Source organism: Mustela erminea, chromosome X (genome assembly GCF_009829155.1).
Source record: "Mustela erminea isolate mMusErm1 chromosome X, mMusErm1.Pri, whole genome shotgun sequence".
Classification (NCBI taxonomy): domain Eukaryota; kingdom Metazoa; phylum Chordata; class Mammalia; order Carnivora; family Mustelidae; genus Mustela; species Mustela erminea.
This window is the reverse complement of record NC_045635.1, coordinates 20908340-20924371: the sequence shown is the minus strand read 5'-3', so window position 1 is coordinate 20924371 and position 16032 is coordinate 20908340.

The following is a 16032-nucleotide window of genomic DNA, read 5'->3' as shown; positions in this document are numbered from 1 at the left end:
TTTAGAGTTAAAGAAGTATTCCCAAATTCACATCTCAAGATTCACCACTCCACCAGCTAAGAACAAATGCGTGCCTTCTGTGAGACTTGGTTCCTTCCTCTAGAGAACAAGGAAAAAGGATCCAATTCACTTAGTTGTGAAAATTTAAAAAAGAGAGTTTAAGTTAGAAATTATTATCTATAGATAGGATTTGTTGGATGTGGTTCTTTGATTATTATTTTGAGTGTCCTTAGAAGGCATACCCTTGGTAGACTGCACTGCCAGTACCCAATGAATTATATCCTAATCTCACTAACATATATCATTTTTTTTTTTTTTGGAAGAAAAGGAAACAGAACCTTGATTTTCTTTTATTATTTGTTTGACAGAGACAGATCACAAGTAGGCAGAGAGGCAGGCAGAGAGAGGAAGGGAAGCAGGCTCCCTGCTGAGCAGAGAGCCTGATGAGGGGCTTGATCCCAGGACCCTGAGATCATGACCTGAGCCAAAGGCAGAGGCTTTAACCCACTGAGCCACCCAGGTGCCCCACTAACATATATCATTTTGTATGCTCCCATTTTAATGATTAGATTGATTTCCTTGGTGCACACTAGCCTGAACAAAAAGGTGCTTGGTCTCAGAGGCCGCTAAAGGAAGGGCTAAATCACAGTATCTACTGAAAACATCCTAAGCCAGAGATCAAGTAGGTAATTCATATTCAGACAACTGGGCTGATCATATATTTATTTGTTGTCCTACAAACACATTCTAGAAGTAACCTCTACAACTTTTTAATCAAAGTTTCTGAGTTACCTAGTGATAAAGAATAGACCGTGGTAGAGGAGGGAAAAAGGCACTCTAGAATACGAGTCACTCGAAATTCTTATTACAGTTCCTCATCTGCCCATGTTTTATATAAATATAATGTCTTCGTTTCCTTGCCTCTTCAAAAACTGCTTTTCTGGCATCCAAACTGATTTTAAGATTGAGTTTCCATTTAAAAAGCCTAAATTGGAAGTTAACACTAAAGCAAAGCACAAATAGAAACTAACACTTCAAAGCTGCCTGGGCACCCTGTTGCACAGCTCTGGAAGCAAGGTTGGCGAGGCAATTTGGTGTGCTGCTCCTTTCCGGCAGCATCTCTCTGCTCTGGCTGCTGCGTTCAGCAATTCTTTGTTGCTGCTGTAGGGGAGCAAAATTTACCAGCCCAAAATGTGTCTCTTTGGCAAGTGGATTATTTTAGGCTGAGTATTTTTAAGAAACAGAAGATTCCAGAAGTTTTTCTTTTTTGCCTCCCCACACCCCCAAATGCCCAAGAGAAATTAGACGACCTGCTCCAGGGAAGGAACTAGCACCACAGATAACTACAGCATAGCATGGCCACGTGTGATGGACCGGGAAGAAACTAGAGAAAGCTGTTCATTAAAATTCTTCTCCATGGCCCCCCACAAACATTTGTTTATGGAACCTTTACTCCTTTTTTTGATCTTCTTGTGAATGGTCTTTCTTGCTTTGAAGTCTCAGACCCTGATCCCTTCTCCTTAGCTCTGGCTGGCACATAAGCCTCAAATGCCTGACTGCCTGTAGGCCTCATCCTCTTCTGAACCCCCAAAAGTACATAATTAAAGGTGAGCTTCTCCTGTTAATCTGTCTAATGTCAATTTAATACTTAGACCACCCAGAAGAATCTTGAGGATAGAGGAAAATTTTTCCTCCTCAACAATATTGAGGCCACAGTCAGTTTGTTTCTTTTGAAAAGCTAATTAGGGGGGTTGGGAGGCAGGAGCTTGGAGAAAGGCGGTCAAAGGGCACAAACTTCCAGTTATAAGAGAAAGAAGGACAGGGGGTGTAATGTAGCACATGATGACCACAGTCAGTAGTGCTAGACGGTATCTAGGAAAGCTCTGGGAATAAGTCCTAATCACAAAGAGAAAATTTCTTCCTTTATTCTTTTCTTTTTATTGTACTCCTTAAACTTACACAGTGACATTTATCAATTATTTCTCGAACTGGAAACACATTTTTAAAAATGACACATTTTTTAAAAAAAGCCAATTTAAGGATTTAATTTTGATAGCAATCTGGTTATATAATCTTCAATACCTACTCATGTTTCGGAGAGCTAGGACAAGGCAAGAATTGAAAAATAATGTCATTGTTCTGATCTGTACTACTGGTCTCTATGCCCTCTGTCAAGGATATCTGATTTCTGTTAGAAAAAAAAAAGTGTGTGTGTGTGTGTGTGTGTGTGTGTGTGTGTGTGTGCAACAGTAAGAACAAGAGTGACAGAGAAAGAGAAAAGAGATAAGATAGATGAGATGTTTGAGAGCTTAGGGAAAACTTCAGGAAAAAATATTCTCAAAAGCGCAATTTTTGTGGCAGATTATTTTAATAGTGGCCCACATCTTGCTGATGTCTCCCTTAATCCATACCTTTCAGGCTTCACCTCACAATGACTTTAGGCTGGGCCACCTGACTTACTTTGGCCCTTGAAAGATTTGAAAAAGCCTTACCACTTGAGATTCACTTCCTTCTCTTAGAAACTGCTGCCAAGTGAACAAGCCTAGGCCAATCCTCTGGGGAATTAGAGAGACATTGCCGAGTTGTCCCCTAACACCAAGGATGACAGGCAACCAATGCCAGAAGTAGGGCTACGTGGCTGATTGAAATCTGAATGCAGACACATGAGAGGGAACTTAGCTAAGACCAAAAAAAAAAATACTCAGGGGGAAGGACAAATATTACATGACCCGTGGTAGATGATGAATCTAAAATAGTCAAATTCATAGAAGCAGAAAGTACAATGTGTTTGCCAGAGGCAGGGATGGGGGGAGGGGAAGGTATTAATCAAAAGGCACAAAGTTTCAGTTATACAAGATGAGTAAGTGCTAGAGATCTATCTTACAGCACAGAGTCTATAGTTAACACTGTAGTGCTGAATACTTAAGTTTGCTGAGAGTATATCTTAATGTTAAGTGCTTTTACCTCGATCAATCAATCAGTCAATATTAAAAATGAAGAAGGTAGTAAGAAAAAAAAAAAAAAGTGCCCAGCTCAGCGTCTGGATTACCAACCCAAATAATTAATGATGGTTGCCTTAAGCCACTGAGTTTTGGGGCGGTTTGTTACCCAGCCATAACTAATACAATCCATTTGAGTTTTATTTCTTAAAAGTATTAGATAAATGCAAAATGATAATCATCTTGTCATATTTCCAGTTTCAGTATTATTGCCTGTAATGGATGTGCTCCCAAGAAAAAGATCACTTCTATTCATTACAGCAAGTTATTTTCACCTATCTTCATTTCTCTGAGTGCTTCATCTTAATAACTTATTATCTTAAAGACTGGAAGAGTTGAATCTACAGTTTTACACTGAAATAACTAGTGAAAAACATTTAGCACAGTGCCTGGAAAATATTAGGCTCTCAGACAACACTTGTTTAAAAAAAGGAAAAACACTGAACATGGACAATAAAATAAATAATTCAGAGAGATAATCTCAAAGAATAAAGAGGAAAAGCCCAGAGAGAGGTTTACCAGCAGGCCCCTGACTTAGTCCCCAACCACCAATCATGTCCATGAATGACTTTGAGCGACCTCCTTATCAAGATGCAGATGGTATTTCCCAGCAGGTTTTTAAAATGTAAATAAAGCTAGAATTTGTGCCTTTATGAGACAGAGCTATATGCAGATGAGGGGTAGTCAAAGAAGCTATCTAAATAATGGAATAAAAAAAAAAAAGAAAATGTTCCAAATCAAACTGGATTGCATTCATAAATACTATTTTTGCTTACACTGCCAAACACTCTTATGTTGACTCGAAATCAAAAAGTCCCTAATGCAAGGGGAAAGGACATTTTTGGAGGCTCCCTCTGACCATTTCAGAAGCCTCCGGGGATAGACAAGGCTTCACCTATGCCTAATGTTTATCTGTATCCTGTGAATTATGCAGTTTGTTACAGCATAACATTCATAATTTTATAATTCAAAACTGTTAACATGATCACATTTTTTACCTTTGTGAGTTAATTCTTCATATGCCATTAATTAATGAACATTATTTACAAACATCCTTTTCAGACATCCAGCAACATTTTCTCTGTATGTTTCTGGAACAGTTCTAAGCACATATTTATCACATCTCATTATGGTGACTATTTACATACGTAGATCCTCCACCAGCCATTTCTCAATGGTAGGAACTGTATTTATTTCTGTTTTGCCAACAAAATACCTCGTTTCCAGTGGGCATTTAATAAATATCTGTTGAATTCAATTCACTAACAGAAAACCCTTTTTCATGTTGGAACTTCAGCAAAAATACTTCTAAAATATCATAAACTTTTAGAAAGTGTTTCAGAGAAGCAACATACACATTTTAATGTGATCTTCAGGATTACAGAAGAGACATTCTAAGAATGAGGCCCAAAGTAGAACTCATAAGGGAAAAATATTCAGATTTGATAGTCTAAAAATTTTAAATGTTTAATGCAAAATATTAACACATAAACAAATACAAAGGGCACATGATAACCTGGGGGCAATATTTGCAATATATGCAAAAGACCAGAAAAATAAAACATTCTTGTATAGGTAACTCCTATACATTAGTTTTAAAAATAAACACTTTAATACATAAAGGGACAAAAAGAATAAAGAAGAAATTCATAATTATAAATAGGGATAAAACATACGCAAAAGTTTCTGACAAATCTGCGAACAGGGAAAAAATGAGAAACTTTTGTCCAACCAGATCAGCAAAGTTCAAATAGAATGAAAAATTTGAACAGACATCTCCAAATATAACTGATATGAAAAAATAACCAAGGGGTGCCTGGGTGGCTCAGTGGGTTAAGCCTCTGCCTTCAGCTCGGGTCATGATCTCAGGGTCCTGGGATCGAGCCCCACATTGGGCTCTCTGCTCAGCAGGGAGCCTGCTTCCTCCTCTCTCTGCCTGCCTCTCTGCCTACTTGTGATCTCTCTCTCTCTCTCTGTCAAATAAATAAATTTAAAAAAAAAATAACCAAGCAGATCTGAAAAAACAAATTTAAAGAAACTCTTAACCAGAAAAATACCTTACCTCACTATTTTTTTTCTAAATTGGTTTAGTACACTTCCCAGAATCCCTTCCCTGTTTGGATCCTGGTTACTCAGAGACAAAATGATACTCAGAAGATGAAAGAAAAACAGCAGCTACTACTCTCAGAAGGTGGAAGGCGAGCAGAATATGCCACCCCAAAATATGCCTCTATGGCATAAGGATTATTTTAGGCTAATTATTTTTAAGAACCAGCACACACAGAAAAAGCTCTGAAAACCTGGGGAGTTACCCTTTTGTAAGACGTTTATAAAGGAAATCTCCATTTGTACGGGTTTTTCCCTCTTTGTACCAGAAAGAGGAGGCTGACGCTCAATCTTTAGAAACACTTATCAGTGGAGAAGGCAAGGATTTAAACCTGTATAACCACCATACGCTTATTTGCTATGTTTTTCCTGGTAACCTCCTATAACTGACTCCCCGTCCTCAGCATCTTCTTTTGCCTTTAGCTGGATATGATAATTAAGGTGATGGCTTTGCCCATTTTAGGGAGTTTTCTGGAGTCTCTGCCATGCACATTAAAGGCACACGTTATTAAACTTCTGTTCATTTTTTCTCTTGCTAATCAGTCTCTTATTACGGGGGTGAGGGGGACATCTCAGCCAAGAACCTAGAAGGGTAGAGGGAAAATTTTCTACAGTCCACAAAAAGATGTGCATGAGAATGTTCAGAATGCTCTATGTGTGTAATAGCCTCAAACCAGAAACAATGCAAATGTAATCAAAAGGGGAATGGATAAAGAGATATTCATACAATGAATTCCTCCCCACCACTGAAAAGCAATGAATTTTTCATAGGTGAAACAACACATGAATCTCAAAAACGCTGTTCAGAGCAAAAGAGTCACAAACCACAGAGTATATATTGAGTGATCTCATTTTTAGGAAGTTCAAGAACAGAAAAAAACGAATCCATGGGGATAGGAACTAGAGCAGTGGTTGTTGTGGGGGAAGCAGACCTACCAGAAAGGATTGGAAGAATGCTTACTGCACAGGTAGAGAAATGTGCTCTATTTTGACTGGGGTGCTGGCTACAAGTGTAAAAGTACTTGTCAAATTTTTTTCAACTCTGTATGTAAAAGTAGTTCATTTTTCCATATATAAATTATGCACTAACAAAAATGATTTTTTAAAAAAGAGAGTGGAGAAAAAATTAGAGTTTTTAAAGAGGAAGAAGAGAACAAAAATGGAAAGAAAAACAATATTGGAAGATACTGTTGACTGATAATCCACTAAAGAATCAGTCATAGAGGGACGCCTGGGTGGCTCAGTTGGTTGGACGACCGCCTTCGGCTCAGGTCATGATCCTGGAGTCCTGGGATCAAGTCCCGCATCGGGCTCCCAGCTCCACAGGGAGTCTGCTTCTCTCTCTGACCTTCTCCTTGCTCATGCTCTCTCTCACTGTCTCTCTCTCAAATAAATAAATAAAATCTTTAAAAAAAAAAAAAAAAAGAATCAGTCATAGAATCAAAAACTCCAAAGTACTCCAAGCAGCATCAATAAAAATTAAATCTAGACATACTATAATGAAACTGAAGGAAAACCAAGAGCAATTAAAAAAAAAAAAAACCTAAAAAAAAAGGAAAGACTTCCTTGATCTCTTGAAAGCGATCAACAATTAAATAGAATGAATAAAACACAAATGAATCTCAAAAATAATATTCAAAACATAAAAAAATAAGAAAGGGTGACAGTTCAAAATAGTTGGTTACCTCTAAGTAACAGGGACAATGCAGGGGGCACAAGAGGGAGCTTCTGGAGTGTTGATAATAATCTATTTCCAGACCTGGGTGTTGGACACACAAGGGTATTCACTTTTTAAAGTTTCATTGAGTTGCACACTGATGATGTACACACTGAGGATTTAAGCAACATTCTATCTTGCTTAATGTGCATGTTGACTTACAGTGAAGTATTGCTATATAGAGTAGGAAAATCTAAAGAGACAAAAAGTAGACTAATGGTTGCCAAGGGTTGAGAGTTGGGGGGGAATGTAACGTGACTGCTACTGATTACAAGATTTGGGGGTGTTATGAAAATGTTCTAAAGTTACATGGTAGTGATGGTTGCATAATTCTTGAATATATAAAAACTAACAAGCTGTTCACTTTAAGTGGTCAATTTATGGTACGTTTACTGTATCTCAATAAAATTGTTATTAAAAAGATTTCTGCCCCCATGTTTGCATAATTTTTTTTTAAAAAGTACAATAAAGGAAAGAGATCCTACCAAGTACTGAAGTTTCCTGGCCTTTTTGTGCTTCTTACAGAAACTTACTTTCTTCTTCCCATGTCACAGCTTGTCAATAGTAGGTTTAAGTACAAGGAAGAGCTCTCCCGTTATTTTAAAACTATTCAAATACGGGCAGCTAATTACTATGCTTCCCAAGGAAACCCAGTAATAACACCGATGCTATTAAAGAAATGTAATGGGATTTCGAGCCAAGTGAATCTTGTTTCTCCCAACAATTCTTAAAGCTTTAGCCTGCCAACATTGACACACAACACCTGAATAAATCAGGCACTGGTAGAAAAATGATTCGTTTAGGATACTCACCAAAATTCACTTCAACATTACCATGTAATTTTAAAACACAATGCTCTCGCAGAATGATTCCTTCATCTTACTGTGTTTAGAGATAAAATGGTTAAGAACCTATGTTTTACATTCTATTCCTGGGAAATCTTCCCTGTGTTTTCTAAACACCAGGTATAAACATACACTGATAACAACCAAGAGCCACATAATCATTCTTCTAAATTCTGGACTGGTATATCCAACAGCCTACAAAACATCATCCTTTGATTGCTACTCAGATGTCCCAAGCCCAATGCAGGGCTCAATCCTAGAGTCCTGGGATCCTGACCTGAGCCAAAGGCAGACACTTACCAACTGAGCCACCCAGGTGCCCCATTTTTCTTTCTTTCTTTTTTTTTTTTTTTTCTGGTCATTTTTCTATCAACTGCTGACATATATTTTGATCATTCTGCAAGACCACCAAAACTGCACTCAATTTCACAGCAATTTCTTCCAGATTAGCAAATGTTCTCAATACAAAAAATTATTTGAGGGACACATTTAACTTCCTGCATTCTCAGCTTTCCCTTGTTTGGACCTGCAAATTCTTCACCATTGTTGTTAGTTCTCCGCTGTTTTTAAAAGGTTTTCTTTTTGATTTATTTGTACTATTTTTAGTTGTCCTAAATTATGAGAGTGGTCTGATTTACTATCCCATCATTCCAAAAATCAGAAATTCAGGCAATTTTTATGATTTAGTTACAGTGATTTATTATCATTCAGGGCTTTGTTGTCTGGGATTTCAAGGTGTACATCATCGATCATTCTATGTAAAAAAAACTCACCTCGTGACACTCTCTCTATCACTATCAACAATTATAAAAGTGGGAAAAAATATATGGAATAAGTGCTTTTTGACATTCAACAACACTAAGCACAAGAATGTGATCCCTGTGAGAAGGAAAACAATTAAGATGAGCTCTGGGGCTTACTCAGTGCTCTGCTGAGTGGAAATTTCTGAACTATGACAAATGCAACAGGAACCAAACATTGTTCAGCGGTATCACTGAGTTGAGGAGAAAAAATGAAAACTGGGGAGGTTGAGGTAGCTATAATTTGGGGGACAGAGTACCAAACCAGGGAGTGTTATGTAGAGAATGTCCTCTAGAAATCTTTGTGCTCGTCCTATTGACTTTCTTGTCTGAATACCCCCATGAATATATACAAGATGAAACTCCCTGAGGCCAAGCAAAAGAACAACTACTAAGGATCTGAGAAAATAGGGGCTGAGAATTGTTCACTTACCCACCAGCTCAGGAGGAGAGACTTTATTGAATACATGGAAGAATTTGGTATAAAACCCAAAGGATTATGATTTAGTAGTATGGCTAAACTCATCCTAGAGTAAAGACTTAGTTTATAGAAATGCCCCAAAAAAGGCTGTAAAGAAGCCTTTAAAGGATCAAGCTGATCTGCAAATGCCTAAGCTGCCTACTAGAACAAATCCAACACTCAACATCAAATTTAAAATGTTTGTTATGCATTTTATTTATTTTTTAAAGATTTTATTTATTTATTTGACACACAGTGATCACAAGTAGGCAGAGAGGCAGGCAGAGAAAGAGTGGGGAAGCAGGCTCCCTGCTGAGCAGAGAGCCCAATGAGGGGCTCAATCCCTGGACCCTGAGATCGTGACCTGAGCCGAAAACAGAGGCTTTAAACCATTGAGCCACCCAGGTGACCCTGTAATGCATTTTAAAAAAGAGTAATACCCATGTGAAGCAGTCAAAATATATGACACATAACCAGGAGAAAACTAAATCAAAATAAGTAGGCCTAGAAAAAACAGAGATGATGAAATTGACAAGAACTTTAAAATAGGTATTATAAACATGTTCAAGAATTTTTAAAAAAAACATACAAACAACAACAAGAAGAACATCTGAACATCATGTAGAGAGAATTAGAAAGGGAAACAAAAGACATGATGAAACTTCAGGAGTTTCAAAATATAGTATCTGAAATTGAAAATTTCACTGGAAAATAGTAGCAAATTAGATGCTGTAGAACAGGAGATTAGTAAACATGAATACCTAGCTCCAGAAATGATTCAAAGTGAAGCATAAAATAAAGAAGACTAAAAAAATACACACAGCTTCAGTGCCCGGTAGGACATTATCAAAAAGAGTCTAACACATGTAATTATAGTCATGAAAAGAATGGGGGGGATCAAAAATAGTATCTTAAGTAATGCTGACCACAAATTATCCAACTGATAAAAATTATAAACCTACAGGTCCAAGCAGCTTTCCCAAACCCAATGAAAGACACAAAGAAAATCACACCAAGATAGTTCATAAATTAATGAAAAATAGTCATCAAGAGAAAGGCATAAAGCAGCTAGAGAAGGAAGACATATTATGTACGGAGGAGCAAAGATACAAAAGATCATAGACTTCTCTGAAATTATGTAAGGCAGAAGAAAATTGAATATTTCTTAAATACTGAAAAAAGTCACACTTAAATTCTATGTATTATGAACAATATCTTTTAAAAATTACAGTGAAATAAATAACCGTAAGCAGACAAACAGAGAGAGAGATTACTGCCAACAGACCTATACTACAGGAATGTCGTGTAAATTTTCCAGTCAGCAGGAAAATGTTAATTGTGACAGTTAATTCTACGAGTCAAATTGACTGGGTTAAGAGATGCTCAGAAAGGTGGTAAAACATTATTTTTTGCGTGTGTCTATGAGGGTGTTTCCAGAAGGGGAAGAGATTAGTGTTTGAATCAGTACTGTGTAAAGAAGATCACCCTTACAGATTGACTGTACCTTGAAGACTGATGCATTTTATTGTATGTGACTTATTCATCAATAAAACTGATTTTCATTCAAACACTTTCTAAGTTGCGGGCCCACGCATCAGGCTTCTTCTCTCCCTATTCCCCTTCATTCAGCCTGCACTCCAACCGTACTGAACTTCTGGCAAGTACCAGAAAGAACAGTGCTTCTCCTTTCCTATGAGTCTTGAGCTGGAATGTCATTCCTTCTATGTGTACTTCTTGTCAAACTTCTATTTATCCCTCATGATGTTGCTCAAATGAAGCAGCATTATTTCATAAAAACAGACAGATCTGAAGAGAATGTGCTCCGTCATGTTGTTGCTCTACAACACTAAAAAGGACAACTAATCATCTTCAAGCTAATATCTTCCTTTCTAATAAAACAATACAAATACCTTCTTCATAGACATTTTTTAAGGGTTAAATGAAATAGTCTATGTAAAAAAAGTTGGAATACACAAGACACATGGTAAAGACTCATTTTCATTCTTCTATCCCAGCTTTCATCACATTAGAATTATCACCAACTACCTGTGTCTCTGACAAATAATAAGCACTATGTATTAATTATATTAACATGAATGAACATGGGTGAGCAAGAAGCCATGAAGGCTAGATATTAATTCTAATTTCCTTACTACCTTTACTTAGCTATTTTTACTGAATCTTAAAGTCCTTTATTCCTTTTTTGCCTTCAGGACAAGTCTTTTCCATGTAAGAGATGTGATTAAGCAGACACAATATGGTGGCCCAAATAAATACAGAATTGGTATCTTCCAAGAGGTATCTCTACTTGGATAATGAGATTCTCATAAAACTGTCTGAGGGCTCTACCATGAACATATTACCATTAAAAGAAATTAATAAAAATTAATTGATTGGTTCTAGAGAAGATCAGTAGTGATATTTATTATCTTCCATTTATGACTGAAGCATGTGCTATTTTATGAGTATAAGCCACCAACTTGTTTTTTTTTTTTTACAATTTTTTATTTTCAAGCCACCATCTTTTTAAAATGTTAGATCTCTTCAATACATCTTTTCCAATATAAAAGACTCCTAGCTTTCTATCTTTTGAAGTGACTGAAGCCAGGAGACAGGTTCTTCTAGTACTTTATATTAATATCAACAACCTGGTGTTTTCTTCCCTAATCTTCCTTAAAAGCAGCCTATATAGATTTTAATAAAACACAAGCTTTCTGTATTCAAAGCTAACACCGTAAAACGAGGGCAAAAACATCTGGTGGGTGTGGAATGGAGTCGTCATTTTGTACATGGCAATGGCAGTTGTAGGAGAGAAGCAAAACCACAGCTGTGAGGAGGTTCTGAGCAGTTCCTATTTTCAGGATATGCTGAACTCATAATTCAGGCCTAATGAATGTGTCTTTGAGATGTAACAGCCTGTTTAGATCCCTGCTTCCGCCGCTGCAGAAAAATTGAATACAGAAATGGTAATGATTTCATGTAAAATTCATAAATAAAATGCAGAGACGAGGGGAATGGTGTGCCCCAGTGCTACACAATGGATTGTCATGTGGTAGGAGGGCTAAGTCAATGGAGCTGTTTCTAAGGCCACAACCGCAGTTTATTTTCTTTTGGTTGGAATATATGCAGAGCCAAAATATTTATGAAGGCCTCTGACACCGCGCTGTACGATAAAATGGATATGCTCAGTTCTTCCTACAAAACTACTGAGCTAGCATCATCATCAGTCTAAGAACCTGGGTAAATTACAGGGGGCATGAGCCAGTAATGAAAGTTCATGATGGAGGACTAGATGCAGAGTATACTATGCACATCTTTATTTGGGCAAATACCTCTTACATTACAGGTTCGGTGTGACATCAAGTACACATACATGTCAGCATTCAGAAGCCTATCACCCGTTACTTCCTAGGATATCTGTAGATGGTTTAGAATAAGTGCTCAATAAGTGCTCCCCAACAATGGAAAAAATGAAACATAAAGAAAAGCTTACCGAAAGCTTAGTAGTCTAGCCAGCTAGCTAAATATAGCTACAGATGTAGATGAATCCATAGACGTAGATATAATACAGATGGAGGTAAAGAGTCCGATGCTTGGTATCTCATATACACTGTGTGTTTATTCTAGTATTCTGCACAAGTAATAAAAAAGCTAAGGAAAAAATCAAGTAGGCAAAGGACATACAGATCATGGATAATGACTGGGTTCACAGAGCAAGAGACAGCTCCTCATTTGAATTTTAAATCACTGAATGCGGCTATCTTCGACCTTTCTCATTTCTAGAATATGAGAAAGTAGACAGACTGAGACTATATACAGTACCTGCCTGCACACGGTGAACAGGAGCTAAGTTACACAGTCAGTGTTTCCTGCCCTGCGGCTCACATCAGTACTGAGGGAAAGGTCATTTCCCAATGCAAATAGGAGAATAAACACATTTATGCAAAGTGCAGCATAACTTTATTCAAGGTAATGAGATCAAAATGTCTAGCTAGTTCCATACAAAAATTGTCACTTTAAAGTCTTTGCATTCACACTGTTGTCTAGCTTAATAAAAATTTGTATACTCATAGCAGATTTAATGCTGGAGCATGCCTTTTTCTCCCGATTTCCGCTGAACAAATATGACAGGAAAGTAAGTTTGACACTGCTGAAAGCAAAGTTGGTGACCTGATATAAACCAAATCTTGATATATGGCTAGACGTGTCCTCCTTATAATGTAAGGACCTTCCAGTCCTCCTGGCAGCGACACTTGCATTTAACTGTAGTCAAGCATTGCCTCAGAGAAATCTTTCACAGAATTTGTCCCCCCACAATGCTCCAACCCTTTAGGTAATTAGGTACACTAATAGTTATGGAAATGCAGGGCAGCCACTTTTGGACTTGAGCTTGGTAAATTCTTACCCTAGGCCAGTCCTTTTAATTGAGGCTTAACAATGGATTATGAGGATAGTATAAACTTTCTTTGAAGATCTGTATGATGCTTTAAAATAAAAACTCTGAAAACCACCACGTTGCCAACATTCAAAATTTACCTGTTTTACCAGTTGCCAAAACGTGTTTTCTAGAGTCTATTAGCCACTGAAAGGTTCCAAGGATCTTTGGAGAAATGGCTGAATCCAGGAATGGGACAGGAAAATGAACAAGATTAGTTTAGGATATTACTGATCCAGAAAACAAGAAAGCTATTAAGAAGTAATGGGTTCGGGGCGCCTGGGTGGCTCAGTTGGTTAAGTGACTGCCTTTGGCTCAGGTCACGATCCTGGAGTCCTAGAATCAAATCCCACATTGGGATCCCTGCTTGGCAGGGAGTCTGCTTCTCCCTCTGACCCTCCCCTTTCTCATGCTCTCTCTCTCTCTCATTCTCACTCTCTCTCAAATAAATAAAATCTTTAAAAAAAAAAAAAGAAGTAATGGGTTAATGTCAAGGTGAAAGAGCTTTCAGTGGACTAAAATGAGATAATTTGAGCATCAAAAATAATGACTTAAATGGTTTTAAATATGCTAAGTGACTACAAATCCACAAGTTCACAAGGATAGTAAAAATAATTGGTCTCAATCAGAAGTTGCCAGGGCACCAACTCATTACTACGAAAATTGATAAATTAAGGAAAGAAACATTTGTCCTGCCTCTCCGATGTGAAGTGGATCAAGTAAAGTCCTTCTATAAACAAACTTTCTGTCTAATAAATGCAAAATGAACTCTAAAACCAAAACATCACTGTTGTGCAACTCTTGATGTAAAGCTTAGAAAGGAGCCTGTGAAATCACCTAATCAAAATCTAAAACCAAAGCCGATCGAGATCTAATCTCCTGTTTACAAGATGTATGAGGAATACAACAGCAATCTGAATGACACCATGAAGAAAAAAGTCAGCCAAAGGGGGTATGTGGGACACTCTACTGGACAAATGACCTGGTTCCTTAAGGCACAAAGGGGGACAGAAGGTGAGGGAAGTGTTATAGGAAAAACTTCAGAGATATACAACCAAATTCAGTGTGTCAAAGGAGATTCAGGTCTTGATTCAAGCAAAACAACTGAACAAAAATAATTTTGAAGCTGTTGGGCAAAACTGAAATTGGAGACTGTTATGAAATAATATTAAGAAACTACTATTAGAACAAAGTTGGAAGATGCACACAACCTGATTTTAAGACTTATTATAGGGGCAACTGGGTGGCTCAGTTGGTTAAGCACCCGACTCTTGATTTCAGCTCAGGTCATGATCTTAGGGTCATGGGATCAAGCCCCACATCAGGTTCTGTGCTCAGTGGGGAATCTGCTTGAGATTCCTTCTCTCCCTCTTCCCCCCCTTCCTTGCTCTCTCTCTCTAAAATAAATAAATAAATCTACAAAAAGACTGACTTACTATAAAGTTACCACAAGCAAGAGAGCTAGATGTGGTGAGACGTGGCCCTCCTTATAATGTAAGGACCTTCCAGTCCTTGGTGAGGGGTATGGGTGAGAGGGAAGACACAAAGATCAACTAAACAAATCACAGAGCACAGAAACAGACCAACACAAATATAGCCAACTGTTAAGTTTTAAAAAATGAACTCAAGGAAGAAAGGAATCCTCTAAAGAAATGTTGTTGAACAATTGCACATCTATATTCTTCCCTGCCCTGCCCCACATTAAACCAAGAGGGGAGAGGAAAAACTTCAACCTGTATCTCAAAACTTGCACAAAATTAACTCGAAATGGATCACAGGTATAAAAATGCAAAATTTTAAATAATATAAACTTTTAGGAGAAAACCTTCATGATCTTGGGTTAAACAAAGAGTTCTGATCCATAAAAGGTAAAGAAGACAAATCTGAATTTATCAAAATCAAAAACGTTTGCTCTTCACATCACAAAAGAATAAAAGAACAATCTATAGACTGGGAGAAACTATTTGCCTAGCAGTTACTGAACAAAATGCCTGTATGTAGAAGATAAAAAGAAGTCTCAAAACTCACTAAAAAACAACCTAATTTTAAGAACGGGCAAAAGTTTTGCCTGTTACATATCTTCCATATATTTTCTCTGAAGAAGAGACGTGGGATACAAATAAGCACATGCAGAGATACTCAAGACAATGTGTCATCAGGAAAATACAAATTAAAATAACAATAGCATACCCCTATACCTATTAGAATGGCTAAAACAAACATACATAAAGCTTGACAAAGTGCTGGTGAGAATGGAAAGCTGTTTGGCCATATTTTTTAGATTTTATTTATTTATTTGACAGAGAGAGAGAGAGCGAGCGCACATGTGCAAGCAAGGTTGAGCAGTGAGCAGGGAGAGGGAGAGAGAGAATCCCAAGCAGACCTCACACAGATCACAGAGCCCAATGAGGGGCTCAAGTTCACGACCCTGAGATCACAACCTGAGCTGAAATCAAAAGTTGGATGCTTAACCAACTGAGCCATCCATATGCCTCAACAGTTTGACTATTTTTTAAATTTAAACATGCTCCTACCATATGATCCAACTTCTAGGTATTTACCCTAAAGAAACTAAAACTTAGGTTCATGCAAAAATCTATATGTAAATATTTATCACAGCATTATTGACAATTCCCCCAAACTACAAAAATCTACATGTCATTCAACTAA